Source organism: Aedes albopictus, chromosome 1 (assembly GCF_035046485.1).
Source record: "Aedes albopictus strain Foshan chromosome 1, AalbF5, whole genome shotgun sequence".
Classification (NCBI taxonomy): Eukaryota; Metazoa; Arthropoda; class Insecta; order Diptera; family Culicidae; genus Aedes; species Aedes albopictus.
Genome location: NC_085136.1, coordinates 57,785,913 through 57,799,024, shown reverse-complemented (window position 1 = coordinate 57,799,024; position 13,112 = coordinate 57,785,913).

The window sequence follows — 13,112 nt, the reverse complement described above, 5'->3', positions numbered from 1 at the left end:
CGGTTCACGGTGGGAAGTGAGGTTATGTGCCGCCAGGTTATGTGTTGTTCTTAATGTTTTTGTGCTGTTAAAAGACAAGGCTGTTATTTCGAGTTGAGGACGGCTTTTGTTATTGTGACAGGCTGCGTACTGAGCGCGGAGTCCGGTGGAGGGGTAAAAGATGATTAATTAAGACACAAATCGTTTTATGCTTCGAGTATTCATCCGAGGTGTGTTTCTTCGCGGTGTTCTTCGTTGTTTCGCCCTCTCCATTCTTTTGAGAGAACGGTGAGAATTAATGATGTTATTGATTGGTTTTGGGCCGCAAAAAAAATCGACATACGGAGCGTTGGTCGGTAGCGCATTTGCTTCTGTATGTGCGATCCGGAGAGCAATTAAGGTTGATTTTTGGGTAATTTCCCGCTTACATTGCCACAAATCAAAATTTCGATGAAATATGATTCTCGGGCGAGCGGTTCTTTGTGGCAAACGGCGTAATAGTCGCAATTACCGAGTAATTAATGTGAGCCGGATCAATGGAACCCAGCGGATGATCATAGCAAACATCTCATCATGGCGCAAAAGTGCTCCATGGTAACCTATGACTAACAAACATTTCTACTCGTGAGTGCAGGCATGCACAGTTTGAAAACGGTGATCGCAGTTAGCACTGCCGCAGAGCCGGGAGCAATCATGTAAAAGATGATCTAATTTCCCGCTCCGTGATCTAATCACCGCGCACCTTAGAGCACCTCCTCAGTAATGGTCCAAAGCGCTCCTCCCATCCCATCATAGGTACCTACTTGGCTAAGTAGAATGCAAAATCTGCATGTGCTGTGCATGCATAAAATCTGCCTCCCAGCAGCAAACATATTCATCGTTCGTATCAAGTTAGATCCATCGCTAGTGTGCTTCATCATCATCATTAACTTCATCATCAGCCGGTGTCGGTCGGGGGCTCTGCTCACTCACATGGCAAATATTCCTAACCTGTAGCAACCAAAAAGCAAGGAGGAAAAACAACAAGAAAGAAAAAAAAAACAGGTTAAATGTGAATCTTGCTCCTATTATGGAGCACTCTTTTCCTTCACTTACTCGCCTAATGAATAGGAAATTTATGATAGAACGTGTGAAATGTAATTATTTTGTTGTTGTTCAGCTCCCCAGTCGTACAGACGACTCCGTTGACATCCGGTTTCGTGGGCATCTACAATTTAAAAACCATACGATTTAATCACTGCTCGATCGAATCATTTATAGATTCTTAGGGATACAAGAATATCACATTAGGAAGACCCCACTGTGTTCATGATTGCATTTGAGTGCCATGGTGCCACGGGGTGTTGGCAGTTTGGTACCCAGCTTATGGCCTACTACATACTATTGCTGCTATCCATCCATACTATGTATGGCTAGCGGGTGGATTGGATGTTTCCGCTTCTCGGTCTCGGCAGTGAGGCGACCCGGTATTTTTTTTCGGAAAATTGGAAAATATTCTGTTAGTTGGACACTACAATAACTGATTGGAGGCTCGCCATTCGGGATTTGTTCATGACCACAGACAACTGAAAGACAAGATAAAACATAACCCATATCTGACAGCGCTGTTAGACCAAGAGATAGGTCAGCCAATTTCATAATTTAGCTAATTGAAGAGAGAAATCGCTGTATCAGTTCTTAATGCATGATAAGTGTAGAATTAGCATTTAAGTTAAAATACACGTTAATAAAAATGAAAAAACAAAATGCATGATATTGCGGATTTTTTGAAAAATTTCCACTCTGCGGTAGCCGCCGACTCCTACCGCAGCTGTCAAAGTCCTACCGCAGTCATGAAAATCATCATATCATTGAAAATGAAGGCCAAATCAAAGTATGCTTGCAAGGTGAAATGCTCTGAAAACCCTTGAAAACCAACAACAAACAATGATCATCGGCGTCGTATCCAAGGCGTCGGTCGGGCCGCTTGATGATACTTCAGTGAAAATCAGTAGTCTGACAGCTGCGGTAGCTTTTCGTTCTACCGTAAAATGGAAAGTTTTCTCTAAAATTGCAATACATCCCAACTAACATTTATTGTGATTTTAAACGTCAACAAAGCGTCCTTAATACGGCTTGATGCTGGGTTACTGCGTTGTACATATGGACGGAACAAAGTCCAAATAAGTCGTAGCAATAGAGTTAATAAACTATAGAGGACGAATGTCGCTGCTGTTCCCTTTGTTCTCGCTCGCAAACATGTCGGGTATCTATCTGTCAAACTGCATACTTTTTCGCTTTGACACTTATATCCCTCCCTATCTCCGCCAGCAAGAGATGTTGCGGCGGCGACGCCAGCGACATTCGTCCTCTATAGTTTATTACCTCTATTGTCGTAGCACTCAGGCTCAGACTGGGTACCAACTCTAGTACTGCATTTGGTCCCCGGTACCCAAGTTTGACATTTGACTGATGTACCTCATTTTTATTAACATTGTGATTCAGTAACCTATGACAACGAACCACAAACCTAGTTCAACAATGAATTCAATATGTCAAATTTGTGTGTTGCCACAGTCAATACACAGTCCGGAATTTTCTATTTTTTAATGAAACATAATTTTTGACCCCGAAAGCTCAAGCCCCAAGCAGCTGGTCATAACGACGGCCGCTTCTGGGGCAGGCACTCAGGGCCATTTTATGCCTCCCGGGTCCCAGGGTGTTAAGCAGGGGGGAGTTTTCGGTGGGATAGTTCTAACTTAGTAGGAGTAATTAAGCTGAGTCAACTTAAATAGCGGTTTATTATGCGGAAGAAAAAGAACTGTCGTTAATCGTAGAATGAGCCGCGGTCGTAGAGCGTAGTCAAGCCAGAAAGTTTCTGAAGCGGAATCAAGAAGTGGCCGGTATGGGCAGTAACCATAGTGCGGTCGCACATCGGCTAGTGCAAAACCAGAGTTTTGCAGGGGTGCGGCCAAAAGTCAACCCGACAGAAGCTATCGGTGGATCGAGCAGCAACCAGAATGATTAGCGACCAGAAAGGCAGGCAACTGCAGATTATCAGGGAGCGTTCGTACAATTAATCGATCAGTAACCGGAGAGTCGTTGGAACGGCTGACGACCGCAAATAATCGGGGACCATTTCCTTTTCCTAAAATAAATAAAATAAACGTTAAATTGTTGGAAGAAAATTATCATTCAATTCGTTACCTGCCAGAATCTGTTTTTTTTTCATGTTTATATAACTATATAACTCATAGCAACGGTAGCGGAGAACTAGATTTTTAATGGTCCACTGCACGAATTTATTCTGCCATGCAGTGGACCATGTGTAGTAGAATGCAAGGTAACATTATACGAAGGTATCATAGCTTTTCGGTCTAGTACTTCGTGAACCCTGAAATTTCTCTCCATTGTATGGGAGATGGACGACTTTATTTGGACTTTGGACGGAAGCTTCTATGCAAGCCCTATACCAATGAATCTGGCGAACTTAATCAGCTTGTACATGCTGTGCGATCAGCTTCTATGCCACCTAGTCATAGCTCTTTTCTCGGCTCCTATGTAACCACTAACTGAATAACATCTTGAGAAGGCGCTTTTTCAGCCTTTTCGCAATTGTTAAATAATAGTTTTACGGCATCCCCAAATTAAACGATTAAATATAATTAGGTTATGGATACCGTGACGCAATACATGTGAAACTGGAATTATCACTTTCAAAATTGAATAATTAAAGTACTTGCCGCTACTTGGAATCGAACTCCCGATCTCCGTATCCACTGGTCCCGATGATGTCCTCGCTGCCACACTGCTATATATAAATAACATAGAAAATAGCCCGTTTCGTTTTACTCCAGACAAGGCTTCATAATTGTGCCACAAGAAACCTTACCCAACTTCATCTTGCTGTAAAAGCTTGTGAAACGTCAAACGCAATAATGTTTACATTGAACAAGCTGTGTGGTTGCGCCAACAGATTCTTCTTCACAGCTTCTAGCTGAAACAGTGTTCTTTAAACGGCTACGAAGCGCTGCTGTTTTGTGTTTTGGCAACATTACAAAACGTACTGTATAAAAGCAGCTGTTGTAGTGGCTGGGACTCTTACTCGATTTGCACATCTTCCGGAAAATCTTCCGGCATTGAATTAAAGTGCAATAAAAGCAACCCAAATAATTTCACAGCACAGAGATGGATAGCTGTAAAGAATTTGTGTAGTAGCTATATATCCCGCTTAAAGTTTGTTTTGACAATAATGTTTACATCCGACAAGCCGTGTTGGTAAACCAACAGTTTCTTTATTACAGCTTCTAGCCGTAATGAAATCGCATAACGGCCTTTAAAGCGCTGCTGGTTTGGGGATTTGTCAGTATAACGAATTGTACTGTATAGTAGTAGCTGTTTTGTTAGTGGGGACTCCTATTCGATGTGTTCAAGTTTTCACATCTTCCGGGAAATCTCCCGGAGTTGGAATAGAGTGGAGTAAAGGCAGCCCCAGTGGATTTCTGAAAACCGAGTTTGGTAGCTGGATGGTGCTTGTTTTGCAGTCGTGTATTAGCTTATGATTTATATTTGACTAGCTTTCCTTTTATTCAGCGTTGACTGCTTTTACTCGATGGTTACACAACAGAAAGCAAATGACTGAAGCTTATAGCGCTGAAAATGTTAGTTGGGATAGCAGGTACAGCGAATCAGACCTCTTGTAAGGTCCCTCAGCTCCCTGCCATGCAACTCCGATCCCTACATCCTAGTTGGATGGAACCGGCTGTGATACGGGTAACCTTAGGGTAGATAGGGTAACCAACTCCGGTGAGAACGTTGGTCATATGCAGACAGAGACAGGGAGTTTGCTTCGGTAAACTTATTGGGGCCCTCCGGACAGTAAACCTGGGGATTGATTGGTATTAGGTTCTTCGAGCCGGCCTTCAGATAACCAAGCACCGAATAAGCAACAACAGAATAAGAATCGATACAATTGGCGACGATCCCAGCGACGAAGAGAAGAGGGACTGGCGATTGGAACCTCTGTACGTGGTACTACAGATCTCTAAATTCCATTGGGAGCATCCGCATATCCGTCGATCTGACTAAAGATACTTTGCAGGAGGTGTGTTGGATAGGATCCATGGTGCAAACGTTTAGAAGTAATCATACCATCTACCAGAGCTTTGTCAACACACGTCAACAGGGAACACTTTTTATCGTGATGGGCGATATGTAGAAGCGCATGAGCAGCTGGTGACCGATTGGACCGATCGTCGACAAAATGTGCAGGATTAGGATCAAAAGCCGGTTCTTCAACTTCAGCATAATCAGCGTGCACAACCGACACTCCGAAAGTACTGATGATGACAAGGATGCATTCTAAGCGCACCTTGAACGTGAGTACAATAGCTGTCTAGAGGACTGATAGAGTACAGTTAAAGAAACCATTAACGACGTAACCGAGAGCACCATCGGGTACGTGTGGAAAGGAGTGGACGGAACGAATGGTTCAACAAGGACTTCAGAGCGATTTTGGAGGAGAAAAACGCAGCGCGAAGGGCAAGGCTGCAGTAAGGAACCAGGCAAAACGTGGAACGAACAGAAAGCGGCAACAGCAGAAGCCGCTTCTTTCGAAAGAAACGCGGAAGTACGATTGATCGACGGACGGAAGTGATTGGAACACTTTGAAGAGCTCCTGAACGCCGCGAAGAACATAGGTAGGTACGGACGACCAAGGCAATGAAGTAAAGACAACGTCTTTGCAGCAGAGGACGGAAATGATCTAACTCCCAATCTGAGGGAAGGATGCCGTTAATCAGCTCAAAACCTTAAAAGCATCTGAAAAGGATAGTATCACAGCTGAACTCATCAAGATGAGTCACCAATATATGGAAATGAATGAGTTCATAGGAAGTTATAAAGCCAGCTTCACCGACGGCCGGTTCACAACGTAGGGTAATTCGCCAATTGTTGAACGGTTAGTACCGGCATTTTGGTTTTCGTTTGTTTTTCCGTGCATAATTCCACTTTAGTTGAAAAATAACCAGTGAACGTCTAGATCTACTTATCCCTTATACTGCCCATTGAATTTGTATTCCCTTAAATTCCATTTTCTAAGAGAAAATAGAGCATTTGTATGGGAAGTCTGTAACCCAAATGTTGAACGCTTCCTTAAGCTAGCTCATCCTAATGTTGGACGGTTCTTGCCAATTGTTGAACGGTTGAAGCTTTGTTCGTAATTGATGACGTATAACCCGACATCAACCTATCATTCACCTGTTTTTATTTTGGCCACCAAACCCAACATAGACCCAACAGTTATCCGATGTGAGTCCAACAGTGGTCCAACATTTGATAAAATTTGACCCGACTTTGACCCGACATCCGATATTTTTTCACTCTGGCGGATTTTTTTTCCAGGTTTTTCGTGTTTTGTGCCCAGCTAGTCCGAGCTAGTGACAATTCAGGCCAAACATGTCTAAAGGTCCTATCTGCAGAAGAGAGGCTTTCTATGGTTTCCCTCTCTTTCGTTAATATCTCAGCTGTTTATTTGTAATATGATTGTCTCCTTGCATTGAACGATGGTCAAAACAATCGTCTTTTGATTTGTACTGCAAAAATAGTTGAAAAGTGTATCATTACATTGCAATAATTGAAAGAGAAAGTGAACAAAGAGAGCCTCTCAAATGCAGATAGGACCTATTGAAATGTTTGGCCTGAATTCATTTAAATGACAAGTAAACGCACATTGGAAGAGAGCTCTAGTGGACTGAAACCATTTTAAACATGACTAGATGCAAAAATGGCAGAGAAGATTTGATTAGAAGCGAAAACGATAGAAGAAAAGTACGCATTTAAAAGTCCCTGAAACTCTCCTAGAAACCCATGGGACCCACTCAACCCCCAAGAACACTCATGGGACGACCCTGAAATCCCTTGAAAACTCATGGGTTGCTCCTGAGCCTCCTGGAACGCCTTAAAATACTCCTGGGAGCCCCTTAACACTCTGAATTCCTCTTGAACACCTCTGGAACGCCCTTGAAACCCCATGAAATACACGGTTAGGTAAAGTGAAAAAAAATTCTAGCAGTCATGCTAACATCGTAGGTTATGCCAGTGTTCAACAATTGGATCATGGATGCATAATGATAGTGTGATAAGAAAAATATTTTTTTAACTTAAATTACAATGAAAATGTGATTTTAAACAATGTTAAACTGTTAATGGCATCCTTCCAGTTCTTGTAACTATGGTGTGCCTTTGATATTTGTGGTCGATTTGCCCGCAAAGCTTATTTCGTAACAGCAATTTCTTAAAATTAATCTAAAGAATTGTGCAGTTTTCGCGTCATCAGCGGTACAAAATTTTCAATCATTTTTTTTGACGAAAAATATGTATAATTTTGTAACTTAGTTAGATCAATATCGTGACCCACATGTATATGCATCTACATCTTACGTTTACGTTGGATGAAAATTACTTAAGTAAGATTTATAATAAAATATTCAGAAACTGTTCATCATTTGGGTAGTGTTCAACAATTGGCGAATTACCCTAACAGATCTTCACTGTCGCCAATCTTCCGGGAATATTTTGAATACAAAGTCCCAAATTAAGGCCTTTCCATCGACTTCATATGAGGCAGTGATGATTCTTACCTAAGCGAACCAGTTGAGAAAGCCTAGGCGAGGCGGGGGCTCAGTAGTGGGCCCTACTGGGCCTCTTCAGAAATTTCATACAACCGGAAGCCACTATGTACAACACTTCCTAGTGCCCTAGCTCAGCTTGGAGTACCTCGGGAACACCAAGAACGACGCCAGTATAAGTTTCTGATTACGGTATACTGGTCTTGCTTTGAAATTGACAGCTGTCATGATACACGCTTAGGTAACTATGCACTGCACAGGTGATCTGATAACGATGACATTCTATCCTTTTATACTACCTGATAAGTACTGTGAAAAAAAAGGCCAAGAAATGATTTCGCTGTCAAAACTCCTTGAGCGATCCGCAGCTGGAGAAAAATGAAAATTGCTCGTAACGCCTGTCGGGCAAATCAAATGCAGTTGTTACTTTTCCTTGCGGAAAAATGTTCCGATCTATTATTCTTTGCATCTATTGCATGGCTTAAGAGCCTAAAACTTTTTAATACAATCTCCACCTTGGATTTTGGGCCGCCATCTTGAATATTATGGTTCCCATTTCTGTACTCCGGACATCTTCCCCATACCAAATACACGCATATTGCATGGTTTTAGAGCCCTAAACTTCTTAAAACAGCAGCCATCATGAATTTTGGTCGCCTTCTAGGATTTTGGGCCATCATCTTGGATGTTCTGATCACCATTTATGGACTCCGGACATCTTCTCCATACCAAATATACCCGTATTGCATGGTTTTAGAACCTTAAACTCCTTAATACAGCCACCTCTTTAAGTTATTAGCCGCCATCTTGGATTTTAGGTCACCATCTTGATTTTTTGGCTGACATCGTGGTTTTAAGGTTTGGGAAGTGCCTTAAAAGTGAGTGAACTTTTTTGCGCACAGACATACACACATACAGACATCATCGCTATTCGCCGAAGAGAGTTGATTGGTATATGTGACTCGACTTTCTGAGCCTTGTATCGAAAATTCGTTTTTTGAGTGAACTTTGGTGTACGAGAAAGGCAAAAGGGCATAATGTTCATTATGCAACTCATTTGAGTTGCATTATGAACATTACCCAAGTAACAATTCAGAGCCATTAATAAGCATGCAAGTTTAACAAATGTTCTACAAAAGCGCTAACAGTTGAACAAGAATGTGTGTTTGTCAACGTGTCGATTAAACATTTCAATCGATGAAAATAACACTTTTGTTCATCATGTAACTGTTAATTGAATAACTAGTCGAACAGAAGTCTAAAAAAATGTTGAAAAATTTCTATTATTTGCTAAATAGCGTTGTAATAATGTTCGAAGACAAGCTGTTTCCGACGTATTAGAAGCCGTTATTCAACATGTGATTCACAGTGGAAATAGTAGCTGAAGCGTAGTTTAACAACACTTGCTTGATTTCTTTGTTCAGCTGCTGATTAATGGTGTTATAGTACCACTTAATTGCCTTTGTTCACCACGTTCACATTTGTAAACATGGTCACTGCTACTCATGACAATAAGATGTCCTGTGATGTTTAAAATAAAAGCCTTGCAGCAACACATAATTGTATTACACTTATTAAAACAACAAAACTAACCTTTCATACTATACTGCGCGGCGAAACCAGCGAGCTCTGGAAAACGGCAGCTGATGGCGCTCCTATCAACGACAAGTTCTCCCATCGGTACGCTTCTGCGTCATGCCAAGAATCGAACTTCAAATCGATTAAATCTCGAGCGGGAACAGAATCCATTCAACGCCAGGATAATTTCACTCGAGTGACAGACACTTTGTTGCAACACAAAATAGAAGTAACACAAACTATACACAACTCACTTGTTCGGTGTTCGAAATGAAAAAAAAATTAGATGAGCCGCTATGTTTACAAAATAATTTTGTTAGTTATACAAACGAACTGTTAAGCTTTAGTAGCACTGCCGATGAACAAAGCTTCCAGAAAAGTTTAACAACATGAGTAAGGGTTGCGGTAATGATTAATCAAACATTGATCAGCTTCAATGTTGATGTGGACAATTAGTCGATTAAAAATACTTAAGCAATGTTTATGTAACTTATGAACGGTAACGTATTTGACTCAATATTAAAATATTGCTTCTAACCTTCCGATTCAAGTATTCCTGATTGGAGAAGAGCAGATGCAGATGACAGTGAAGCAGTGGGTCCCAAGTTCGAGTCTTGTCATAGTTGTGAGTTGTTCCATAAAAATGTAATTCAAATGCGTTGCTATAGGTTACATGAAATTGCTTCAATTGGAATCAGTGAAGAGAATTGTCAGACAAAAGAGGCACAAAACAAGCAACAAAGAAGGTGCGGCGATTACTCTTCATCCCTACTGGTAACAGATAATGACACGATCTCGAAATTTTTTGTTGCAGACAAAACGGAAGCTGAATTTGTTGCGTATTTTTCAACTCGTGAATAATCAATTATTGCTAACCCAAAGTCGAAACTGTTTGATGATAGAGCTTCACCAGAGTTGCAGTGTTTACCGACTCGAAGTTACCGTTCGAAAATCGCAATGCAGGCTTAAAAATCTCTAAACTCGTGATGTACGATGTTAATCGCATTATTTTCAAGTTGGGACAAACTTATGTCGCATGGGTTTGTTTGTCGCAACAAATACAGGTTGCGACATTGTCATTATTGTTGCGCGATGGTTGAATTTTGATTCACTGATTGGAATACATTTGTGAAAATGCACAAAAATAATACATTTTTGCTAATTTATTGTATGAGAAAACGTATAAGAAACTTCTTTATAGCATTAATTCAATCATATCTTTAAATATAAATGATTCCTTCTGTTTTGATTGAATTGTAGTGGAATAGTTGCTGTAGAAAGCTTGGTACTATGAACTAAGCAACTAGTTGGCTTTAATAATGTCATCGACCTTTATTAGACGATTGTACAAAAAAAACATTACATGTCTTCGTTTAATAAACGTTGAAGAAAAGTTCCTGAAATATTTGTAAATAACGGATGGTTTGCACGTTGAACAACCGCTGCATAACCGAGGTACGATCATTGAATAAACATAATTTTCACAATGCTTATAGAAAGGTAGTAGTTGAACAGATTCTCCATTTCTGGGCTAACAAGAGTTGAACAATGGTTTAATTTCAACTAAACCAAATATAATTCAACGTATGGTTTAATAGCACTGCTTTGGGCAATGTTTCTTAAATGAATAATTGTTTCTTGGGTATGCAACTCAAATAGGTTGTATAATGAAAAAATCATTGCATAAAATTTTGGATGGAACTCCTTGCAAAACTCGATTTTTCCAGCACTCTTCGAATTTATGCAACTCGGCAAGCCTCGTTGGATAAATGTACGACTCGTGTTGAAAAAATCTTTTTGCAACTCGTTACATGAATATCTATTTTTGTTTCCCAACAGTACTTAAGAAATGTGAAAAAATTATTGTGCAGCCATCTAACAAAGTTTTTTGAGGAGGACCCAAAAATGTGGACTCCTACGGCCCCTCCCTACATGCGGCCCTGGGGATGTTACTGGCAAGGCGGTGGTGGTCAATGAGAGTCTAATAAAGGTGGGGAAGAAGATACTTCGTGTGCGTGAGATCCGTGTCTGGTGCAAAACATGTCACTACTACAAGCAAAGCGAGCTCTCATAAGAACGCGTGTCAAATAGTGACGTCACTATTTGTGTTTACATTTTTCTTTGCTTACTAATACATAGTCATCTCTTCTTCTTCCTCACCTGTAATATACTCTCATTGGGTGGTGGTTAATACGATTGGACGGTTTGCGGGTAACTTGTGTGGTGCTGTAATCTAATAACTACATCCTGTTTTACCCTTCTTACACCCATACCGCTCGAAAAACCGACTTTCGATCCGAGGCCCGCAGGGCCGAGTCTCATATATCAATCAACTCAGCTCGACGACCTGAGCAAATGTCTGTGTATGTGTGTGTGTATGTGTGTGTATGTGTGTGTGTGCGTATATTACAAAAAAGTCACGCACGTTTCTCAGCCGTCTGATATCCGATTTGGATTCTCTTAGTTGCAAATGAAAGCTACAACATCCTAGTAGAACCCTATTGAATTTTATTACGATCGGACATTTGGTTACCGAGATATCTTTCGAAGAGTGCTTTGAAGTAATATAGGTTAGCTTTTTGAGAGATTTTTGACATTTAGCATATTGATGAATATCTCAGCAGTCTGTAAACTGATTTGAGTTCTCTTGGCAGCAAATGAAAGCTACAACATCTTAGTAAAACGCTCTGAAATTTTATTTCGATTGGACATTTGGTTACTGAGATATCTTTTGAAGACTACTTAGGAGTCATACAACTAAACTTTTTGAGATTTTTAACAAAGTGTATCATACTAAATATCTCAGCCGTATGTCAATCGATTTGGGTTCTCTTGACACCAAATGAAAGCTACAACATCCTAGTAGATTGCCCAGAAATTTTATTAGGATTGGACATTTGGTTATCGAGCTATCTTTCAAAGAGTACTTGGGAGTAATACAGGTTAATCTTTTGAGAGATTTTTGACCAAGTGTATCATAATAAATATCTCAGCTGTCTGTCAACCGATTTGGGTTCTCTTAGCACCAAATGAAAGCTACAGTATCCTTGTAAAAGGCCCTAAAATTTTATTTCGATTGAACATTTGGTTGATGAGATATCATGCGAAGAGTATTTCAATAAATTCCTTTTTGCCTTTCTCGTACACCAAGGTGTACCGAAAGGCTATATGTTCACTCCAAAAACGGAAATTTGATAGAGCCCCCGGAGGAGTCTAGTGTTATATACCAATTGACTCAGCTCGACGAATTGAGGTAATGTCTGTGTGTATGTATGTGTGTGTGTATGTGTACAAAAAGGTCATCTCATTTTTAGATAGTAAATATGAACCGATTTCAACGATCGATGGTTCATTCGACGGGGTACATTGTCCCATTGTTTCCTATTGAAAATGGTTCAGATCGGTCCAGCCGTTCCGGAGTTATGGCCATTTAGGTGTTCCGGACCGGTACCCCAGGAAGGGGCCAGATATGAAAATGCAACAAACCCATGCATGCGACCCATCAAACCACGGCATTTCCGATTATCTGATGAACGGAAAGTAGGAAAATAGTCTCTGACTATATCTGAACCGGTAGTGTTCCGGAACCGGTTCCGGGTGTCCCGCCGGAAGTGGCCAAATAAGAAAGTGAACCAAACTCAGGCATGCGACACATCAAAGAGCGACTTTTTCGATAACCAGATGAACGGTAAGCAGGAAAATAGTTTCAAACCTCGTTTGAACCGGTAGTGCTGCGGAACCGGTTGCGGATGTCCTGCCGGAAGTGGCCAATTAAAAAAGTGAACCAAACTCAGGCATGCGACAAATCAAAGAGCGACTTTTTCGATAACCAGATGAATGGTAAGCAGGAAAATAGTTTTAGACCATGTTTGAAACAGTAGTGTTCCGGAACCGGTTCCGGATGTCCTGCCGGAAGTGGCCAATTAAAAAAGTGTGCCTAACCCAGGC